Source organism: Hipposideros armiger, unplaced genomic scaffold (genome assembly GCF_001890085.2).
Source record: "Hipposideros armiger isolate ML-2016 unplaced genomic scaffold, ASM189008v1 scaffold_66, whole genome shotgun sequence".
NCBI lineage: Eukaryota > Metazoa > Chordata > Mammalia > Chiroptera > Hipposideridae > Hipposideros > Hipposideros armiger.
This window is the reverse complement of record NW_017731416.1, coordinates 1450037-1460134: the sequence shown is the minus strand read 5'-3', so window position 1 is coordinate 1460134 and position 10098 is coordinate 1450037.

Genomic DNA, 10098 nt, shown 5'->3' with positions numbered 1-10098 from the left:
AATTGTGATGCTCCTGGCTTTTCTTTTTTTAAGATTTTATTGGGAAATTGGGGGAGGGGAACAGCGTTGAGGAATCAGGGAAGGGGAACAGACAAGTTGCTGTCCTTTTGTTCTTCAATCGAGTTGTGGAGGACGTCACTTCACTGGCCCATGTTGGTATTATCATTGCACTCTTCCTGGGTGAGGCAGCTGCTCGCCGGCCATTGGATGGCCACTCACGGCGGCTCGTGGCAGCTCGTGGCAGCTCACAAAAGCGCATGCCCGCTGCCAGCCAGCCCCACTGCAGCCTACACTGACTCACGGCAGCCCAGCTCCAGGTAGAGCTGTTGTTCACCATCTTAGCTGTAGAGGGCGCAGCATCACAGGCCCTCATGTGGGATCCGAACCAGGGCCCTGCTGCTGCTCAGAGTTGACATCCCAAGCCAACTCAACCAACGCGCCACTCGGCCAGCCCGCTCCTGGCTTTTAAATCATGTTGGGAGCTACTTATGTGGCTGTTGTGCTTCCTCTGCCACGTAAAGAAACAATAAGAAGTACATAGTGTTATGTATGTATCCTCAGTATGCCAGGTACAGAATGACTGATGACTAAAACAGATAATGGTTTTCTTTTTTTTTTTTTTTTGAGTAAGTAAACTATAGGACTCACCAAAACACCGCCCCCCCCAAAAAAAACTTAGTAAAAATTAAAGTCTGTTTTAAAATATTTCTTTAACTTAGAAATTTCAAACATATAAAATTTATTAAATAGAGTGTAATGACTCTCCATTGACCATCAAGCTTAAGTAATTAAAAATTGAAGACCTGGGCCGGCTGAGTGGCGCATTGGTTAAGAGTTGGCTTGGGATGTCAGCTCTGAGCAGCAGCAGGGCCCTGGTTCGGATCCCACATGAGGACCGGTGATGCTGCGCCCTCTACAGCTAAGATGGTGAACAACAGCTCAACCTGGAGCTGGGCTGCTGTGAGTCGCTGGCGATAGCATAGGCTGCAGTGGGGCTGGCCGGCAGCTGGTGTGCGCTTTTGTGAGCTGCCATGAGCCACTGTAAACGGCCGTCCAATGGCCTGCGAGCGACTGCCTCACCTGGGAAGAGCACAATGATAATACCAACATGGGCCAGTGAAGTGATGTCCTCCACAACTAGACTGAAGAGCAAAAGGACAGCAATTTGTCTGTTCCCCTTCCCCGATTCCTCAACGCTGTTCCCCTCCCCCAATTTCGCAATAAAATCTTAAAAAAAAAAAAATTCAAGACCTGTTTCTTTTGTCTATGTCCCCATCTACTCTCTTTTCCCCTCATTATTTTGAAGCTAAATTTTCCAAATCATTGTCATCTTGAAATATTTCAATACATATACCCAAAACTAAAGACTATACTTTTAAAAATAATTCCTAAGTATAATCAAGTATTCAGTGTTAAAACTCCTGATTGTCCCATAATTATAAAAACAATCTTTAGTTGTTATATCTATTGAAGCATTATAATTTACATACCAAAAAAATCTCACCTATTAAAAGTATACAGTTTTATTTTGTCCAATTATATCAGCATCATTTCTTTAAAAGCCTATCCCCTATTGAATTACCTTGACATGTTTATTGAAAATCAATTGACCATAAATGTGTATGTTTATATCTGGACTCATTGTCTGTTTCATTGATCTATTGGGAGTGCTAAAAAAATGTATGCAAGTGGACACTTTGGTCAACATTGCTCAAGCAATAGTTCGCCGTAATCAGAAGTGTGTGGATGCTGATGGTAACCACTTTGAACACCTCTTGTAATTGCAGAAGTCAAATGTGACTTGTATTCATCTTTTGTTATTGGTATATGTTGAGTATTACAATTTTAACACAGTTTTCCTTAAAATGTATATACATTTTTTTTGGCACCCTCTATATATGCCAATACTTATGCCAGTATTACACTGTTTTAATTTCTGTAGTTTTCTAATAAGTTTTGAAATCAGGTAATATAAGTGTTCCTACTTGGTTTTTCTTTCTCAGAATTGTTTTAGCTCTTTCAGCCTTTGTTTCCATATAGACTTATGGATAAGTGTGTCAGTATCTACAAAAGCCCTGTGATTTTGTTAGGGATTGTATTGTATCTACAGATCAATCTGGAGATATGTGGCACCGTAACAGTATTCCAGTCCATGGTTGTGGCATATCCATCTATTTAGATCTCCCTTGATTTTTCTCAGCAATGTTTTACAGTTTTGGGTGTGCAGAACTTTGATTTCTTTTGTTGAATTTATTCTGAAGCATTTTATTATTTTTGATGATATCGTGAATGGTATTGCTTTCTTTATTTCACTTTGGTATTGTTAGTTGCTAGTATATAGAAGTACAATCCATTTTTGTATATTTATCTTGTGTCTGACAACCTTACTAAACTCACTTATTCTGGTGTTTTGTTTTTGTTTTTTTGGTAGTTTCCATAGGATTCTCTGTGTACACGATCAGGTGATCTGTGAATACAGACAGTTGTTCTTTCCTTCCAAAATATACCTCTTTAATGTCTTTTTATTGCTTATTGCACTGGCTAGAACTGTCAATAGAATGTTAAATAGAAATAGTCAAAATGGGTATCATTGCCTGTTCCTGATGTCAGGGGCAATTATCAGTCAGTCTTTCATCATTAAGTGTGATGTTAGTTATATGTTTAGGGTAGATGCTTTTAACAGATTGAGGAAACTCCTTTTTATTCCTAGTCTTTTGAGAAGTTTTTTTTTTTTTTAAATCATGGATGGATTTAGATTTTGTGAAATGTTTTTTCCAGTATCTGTTGATCATATGGTTTATTTTACATTCTACAAATCATTTATTCTGTAAATATGGTATATTACATTAATAGATTTATGGATGTTAAGCCACACTCTTGCCTTCCTGGGATAAACTCCACTTGGTCACGTTGTATAATTCCTTTTATATATTGCTGGATTTGGTTTGTTACTATTTTCTTAAGAATTTTTGTCACGTAAATGTTTGAATCCACATCCAAACAAGGTCCCCAGTTGCATTCTATTGATATGTCTCATTTTTTTTTTTAAAGATTTTATTGGGGAATTGGGGGAGATGAACGATGTTGGGGAATCAGGGAAGGGGAACAGACAAGTTGCTGCCCTTTTGTTCTTCACTCTAGTTGTGGAGGATGTCGCTTCACTGGCTCATGTTGGTATTGTGATCATTGCGCTCTTCCCAAGTGCGGCAATCACTCTCTGGCCGTTGGATGGCTGCTTATGGCGGCTCACTCCAGCTGCCGGCTGCTCATGCTGGCTGCCAGCCACTCATGGCAGCCCACTGCAGCCCCGCTGCAGCCTACACCGTCACCAGTGACTCTTGGCAGCTCAGCTCCAGGTCAAGCTATTGTTTACTATCTTAGCTATAGAGGGCGCAGTGTCACTGGCCCTCATGTGGGATCCAAACCATGGCCCTGCTGCTCAGAGCCGGTGCTCCCAAGCCAACTCTTAACCAATGCGCCACAGGGCCAGCCCTGAAATGTTTCTTAATTCTCACTTATGAATCCCATCTCTCTTTTCTCCCCTTGTAATTTATTTGTTGAAGAAAATAGGTCATTTCCCTCAAATTCTGGATTTTGTTGATTGCATCCCCATGGTGCATTTTTAAATTCTCCAACCCCTGTATATTCTGTAAACTAGTAGTGAGATCTAGAGTTGTAATGAGATTCCAGTTTGATTTTTTTTTTGGTCATCTTAGGTAGGTTTGCACTTCTATTACATTATTTAATTTGCCTATAATAACGTTGTCTCTTACTGTGATATTAAGGTTTTTAGTGTTTTTAGCCTGATTCATACATTGTATATAATTCCTCTTCAGCTTTTTATTTAATGGTTTTAGTAGCTGTATTAGGCTTCTCCAGAGGAAAAGAACCAATAGAATATATTGGGTTGTTGGAAAAGTTAAGATGCATGTTTGTGACAGATGGCACTAGATCCTTTTTGGAAGTATTAGAGTCATTCGCATCTACGTTATTGCTATGTCATTTGACAGCTGACAGTTCTAACTTCATTCTTAAAAAAATTGAGCAATTTGGTTGAATTTTGGAGATTTTACAAGTTGAAGATGGAAGACCAAACTGTGCATTTTTGCCATATTTTACTGTTTTACTTCCATAAAGGGAAAATCGTGTGTCAAGCTTGTGAAAAGTTGCATAAAGTTTACGGTGACAGTGCTCTACAAGCACGTCAGTGCTAACGATGGTTCATGAAATTCCGTGCTGCCGATTTTGATCTTAATGAAGCTCCTCGGTCAGGGAGGCCCACTGAGGTTGATGACGACAAAATAAAGGCATTGATCGAGTCCAACCCACGTTACACGACACGAGAGATTGCAGAAACTTTGAACATCCATCATTCAAGCGTTCATGACCACCTGAAGAAGCTGGAATACGTAAGCAAGCTCGATATTTGGGTTCCGCATGAACTCAAAGAAGTTCATTTGACGGCGCGTATAAGCATCTGCAATATGCTCATTAAACGTGAGGAAAACGATCCTTTTTTGAAGCGACTGATAACTGGTGATGAGAAGTGGATTGTTTACAACAATGGGGTGCGCAAACGGTCTTGGTCCCAATGCAATGATTCGCCTCAAAAGACTTCGAAAGCAGACATTCATCAGAGGAAGGTTATACTCTCAGTGTGGTGGGATTTTAAAGGTGTCGTGTTTCTCAAACTCTTACAAAGGAACCAAACTATTCAAATTGGGTACTGTTGGAAATTGGATAGTTTGAAAGAATCCATCATCCAGAACTGTCCAGAGCTTGTTAATTGTAAAGGAGTTGTGTTCCATTGGGACAACGCAAGACCACACACAAGTTTGATCACCCGTCAGAAATTATTGGAGCTTGCATGTGATGTGTTGCCACACCCACTATACTCGCCTGACCATGTGCCATCAGACTTTCAATTGTTTTGCTGTCTTCAAAACTCCTTGCATGGTATAACGTTCAATTCAATGAGGCTGTAAATCACCTTGTTCAGTTTTTCGCAAATAAAGACAAGTCCTTCTATGAATGAGGAATTATGAAGCTCACTGAAAGATGGCAAAAGGTTATCGAACAAAACAGGCAATATATCATTGATAGATCTTTGTTCTTTATATAAATAAATGACCTTTGAAAAACGTAGACAAAATATGTCATGACTTTTCCGACAACCCAATAGTTAAAAGGTAGGTAGATAAATAGATATGAAAAGATTTATTATATGACATTAAGGAAGCCTAGAATTCTTATGGCCTGTTGTCTGCAAGCAGGAGAACCAGGAAAGCTGATGGTATAATTCAGATTGAGTCCAAAGGCCTGTGTCCCAGAAGCACCAATGTCTGATGACAGGAGAAAGTACATGTGCCAGCTCAAGCCAAAAAGCAGATTCGCCCTATCCCCATCTTTTGTTCTAGTCAGATCCTCAACAGATTGTATGATGCCACCGACATCTTTACTCAGTCTAATGACTCAAATGCTAATCTCTTCCGGAGACACCTTCACAGACACACCCAGAAACACTGTTATACCAGCTATCTGGGCATCATTAGCCCAGTCAAGTTTACACAGAAAATTAACTATCACAGTAGCCTTTGATGATTTTGGCCTAGCTTCGTTATTTCACAAGGGGCTGCAATATGGCAATTTTTAATTTTATTGTGTCTTTATCAATAAGGTCAAATATTTCTATATGAAACTTCTCCTTATCAAAGACTTGGTTACCCTGAAATAAAACGTGCAGGAAAGCCACACAAATGCCTGATTCTTTCCTTATACCATACAGTTTTCTGAATAGTGAGTTGGTTCTCTAGCATCTTCCAAAGGTGATTAATTCGTTTAAAAATTTTTTTGTATCAGTGTGAACTCACGGATTCTAACATGTGATGTACCTGTGTCTATTGAAATTATTTATTTGTATGCACAAATACTTCCATCTTTGGCTAGTAGAGGCCAGTTTGGCTCTTCAATAATTTTGACATAAATCCTAGTATGACAAGATGTCCAGATTCAAACAAGTCTTCTGACAGGAAGACCATAGGGAAGCAGTGTGCTATGTCCTGAATTTTAGGGTGTATGGGTTTTAGAAGAATTTCCCTCCATTTTCTAGAATTGCTATTTTACAAACTACTGAACCTGTTGGAAAGAATCCTTACAATGACACACTATATTAATTTTTTTTGTAAACAAAATATATTTAAAGAAAGGTGAGATAAGGAAGGAAAGTAAAGAAAATAGAAGGTCACTAGTCTGAAGTGCTGTATATCCAGTCTGAGATCTATATTCCTAGTAAACTGATTCTAGGGCATCCTTTTCAGCACAAAGTGTGAGATATTGCTAAGCATATTCCTTTTGTCTTCAAATTATAGTCTTTTCCTGCACACAGACATCTTACCTAGACTCAGTTTCCTGCTCTGATAAAGCATCCTCTAAGCTTTTTTCTCTCCCCTCACCCTTGCCACAGCACCCCACAGCAGCTTTCCAATGAGAACAAGAAGCATTTGGATAAAGATTTGTTCTTTTCATGGCATTTGATAATGTAATATTTTTGTTGCAATTTGCTTATATCTAGCCTTTGTGAAATGTTTGAATCCTGATACTTAATAGGTATACTGAGTCCTGGTAAAGTGTGGTTCCAGGGCACTCACTGCCTAAACCAGTAGCCTATTTGGTCCATCTTCCTAATTTGATATTTATAATACATTACTTTTCATTTCTATGTTCATAGCAACACATTGGATTTAGAGTTGGATCTAGATTTGAGTCCCTGCACAGTCACTCACTGACTTATGACCTTTCTCAAGTTGCTGTTTAATTTTTCTAAGATTTAGAAATGGGTTTCTGAAAATTAATTGAGAATAATGCACATGGGTAATTTGGGATACTGACAGTTTGGATTTGGGTTCAAATTCAAGCTCTGCCATTTAATGTGGGACCTTAGGCAAGTTACTTTTTTATTTTCTTCACTTATAAAATGTGGAACATATCTATGCAGGGATATTGCAAGAATTTAATGGGATATATAGCCAAACTAAAATACTTAATCCAATACTTGGCATATGTTTGTATGATAATTTTAGTTTTTGTTATACATTCAAAAAGGTATTTCAACAAAGTATCTTAAATGAAAACAGATTTTTTGTTTAAATTTGTTAAGTTTGTCTATTGATTTGGGCATTTGGGTATCGGTTTTAGAAGAACACTAGGCAATACCACCAGAAGTACCCTTTTAACCGTTAAGTTATCTGAAGGTTATCTGGAGTGGGGATGGGGCAGGGAAAGAAAAGGAACATCAACTGATGCAGTTATTCTTACTGGAAAGCTTGGCTGTAACGGTATTTCCAACACTTGGGTGATTTTATCTTGAGAATTACATGTGCTGTTTTTAAAACAATAGATGGCCTATTACCCTTTCACCATTTAATGTCAGTTTTAATATTTCATAGGGAGGATGAGTGAATCAGTATCTCCAAATGCTATATTGGATACACTATCAAACATAGTAAGTTGAATAATTATTTAGGGATTTCTTTATTACTTGAGGATTTTGCATTTCTTAAATAGAACTTGTGAAATCCTGTTGTAAGCTCAAGTGCTTCTCAGAAAATCAGATTTGACGAATTGAAAAGGGAAGGAAGAAGATATTAGATAAGTAGGTAATTGCCCATTAGGTAATGGCTTGGAGAGGTATTTTTTTATGTTATTTTCATATTATGTATAATATCAGCAAGTGTTACTACTATAGGCATCCAAGTCTTAATTACTCAGTGTGGCAAGCCAGCCTCCAATATGGCTCCTGATGATCCTCACTTCCTGGCATATATGTCCTTGGGTAGTTCCCTCCTACTCTGTACATGGTGACCTGTGTAACCAGTAAGATAGTGCAGATTTCTGAGGCTAGGCCATACAAGATTTTGCAATGTTAGCATTGTTCTCTTGGATCACTTGGTGTGGGGAAAGCCATTACGAGAACACAACAAACAGCCCTGCAGAGAAACCCGCATGGTTAACAACTGAGTCCTGCTGCCAAATGCCAAAGGTCAGTGTCAACTTGCCATCTTAGAAGCAGATCTTCCAGGGCCGGCCGAGTGGCGCGATGGTTAAGAACTGGCTTGGGACGCCAGAGGGCCCTGGTTCGGATCCCACATATGAGGGCCAGTGACACTAGATTGAAGAACAAAACGACAGCAACTTGTCTGTTCCCCTTCCCCCAATTCCCCAGCACTTTTCCCATCCCCCCAATTCCCCAATTAAAAAAAAAAAAAAAGAAGCAGATCTTCCAGCCCCAGTTAAGCCTTCAAATGACTAGCCCCAGCCAACATCTTGATTGCAATCTCATGAGAGTCCCTGAGCCAGAACTACCTAGCTAAGCCACTCCTGAATTCCTGACCCATATAAATGACATGAGATAGTAAATGATTATTACTGTTTTCAGAATTTGGGGGTAATTTGTTATGCAGCAATAGATAACTAATACACTGATTATAAATGATTGTTAGGTTATACTAAATACTCATGTACTAAGTACTCAGGATTGTTAGGTTATACTAAGTACTCATGAGTACTAAGTACTCATGTACTAAGAAATTGCCAACTCATGAAATTTTCCTTTCAAAATAATGTTAAAGCTATACTGATAAAGACATGAGCAACTATCATTTTCAACGAACTTGCCCCCTAGTCTTTCCATCACAGAAACCTGGTAAAACACTAACTCGGGGCTAATTTAGGCTACCATTAACTTCTGGGCTGCTAAATGCTATTGGAGAAAAATGCTTACCTGTGCTGATTGCCACTATAAATTGCTTTGCAACCACAGCTGAATCGCCAACACTACCAGGAAGTTCTTTTGTATTCTTAGTTCTCATGTCATTCTTCATTTAGGTTATTTTGGATTTTCACTCTCCACTGTCCTTAGGTACTTATTATAAAGACTCTCACAGGCTCTCAGCAGATCACCTTTCTTCCTGACAGAGAAAGTAGCTTGTCTGCATTCATCCTTCGCTCCTATTTCAGTGGAGGAGATATTCCTATCTCAGGTCCCTGTCTCCCTCTCCCCACTTTCTTCTGAGATTATCCTCCCTCTTGTAATTTAAACCTCTCCCTACAGGATCCTTCTCATTAGCTTTTAAATACAATCCACTTATTTAAATCTAACGTTTATTTGCATGAGCTATTACAGAAGTATTAACAGTGCCGTAGCATTTGAAATGGGTTGTTGATTATGTGCGATACTATAAAAAGTCTTGAATTCAGATAGGTATTCTAGCCTTAGCTCTGTTAGAAACTCCCTATGTGACATGGAACCATTTTCTGGTGCTTGACTTGCCTAATGAGTCAAATACAAATGATATTTTTGGGAAAAAACAATCTGAGTGAAAACATAAAGGCCAAGGGTTTAGTATGCAGATTAGAAATGCAGAGGGGGCTGGCCGAGTGGCTCAGTTGGTTAAGAATAAGGTTAAGAGCGAGAGCTGTGAACAACAACCGCTGGTTCGATTCCCACATGGGCCAGTGACACTGCACCCAAGATGGCTCAGCTGGTGAAAGCATTTGTTCCCAACAAGACTGCCTGTTCAATGGTGGGCTATGCCCACCCACAACTAAGATTGAACACAGCACCTTGAGCTTAGAGTCCATGAGCTGCTGACGGGCAGCCAGATGGCGACTGGTGCCCTCCACAACTAAGATTGAAGAACAACAACTTGGCTGGTCCCCTTCCCCAATTCCCCAATTAAAAAAAACAGAGGTCCTCTTCTATTACAGTTGAGGTTTGTACTTGTGATTATAGCAGGTAGCATCTCATTTATATCAAAGTAAAGCATGGTTTTTGATTAGGAATGAAATTTAGGGTGTATGTCCTGAGTAGACAAGGTTGGGAAAGAGAGCCTATGATATGTTTTTAGAATTTTTCTTAAGTACATTGCTCTGATCTACCCTGTGCTTCAGGACACAACTCTTAAAAATAAATATCTTGGGAGGATACTGAATTATTGAAGGAGCTCAGGTTAATCTTTTGTTATAACCAAAGAATATCCAGTATTGACGAAATAATGAGTGTACTGGGTCAACTTAAGTCCATCAAAATACAACATTAAA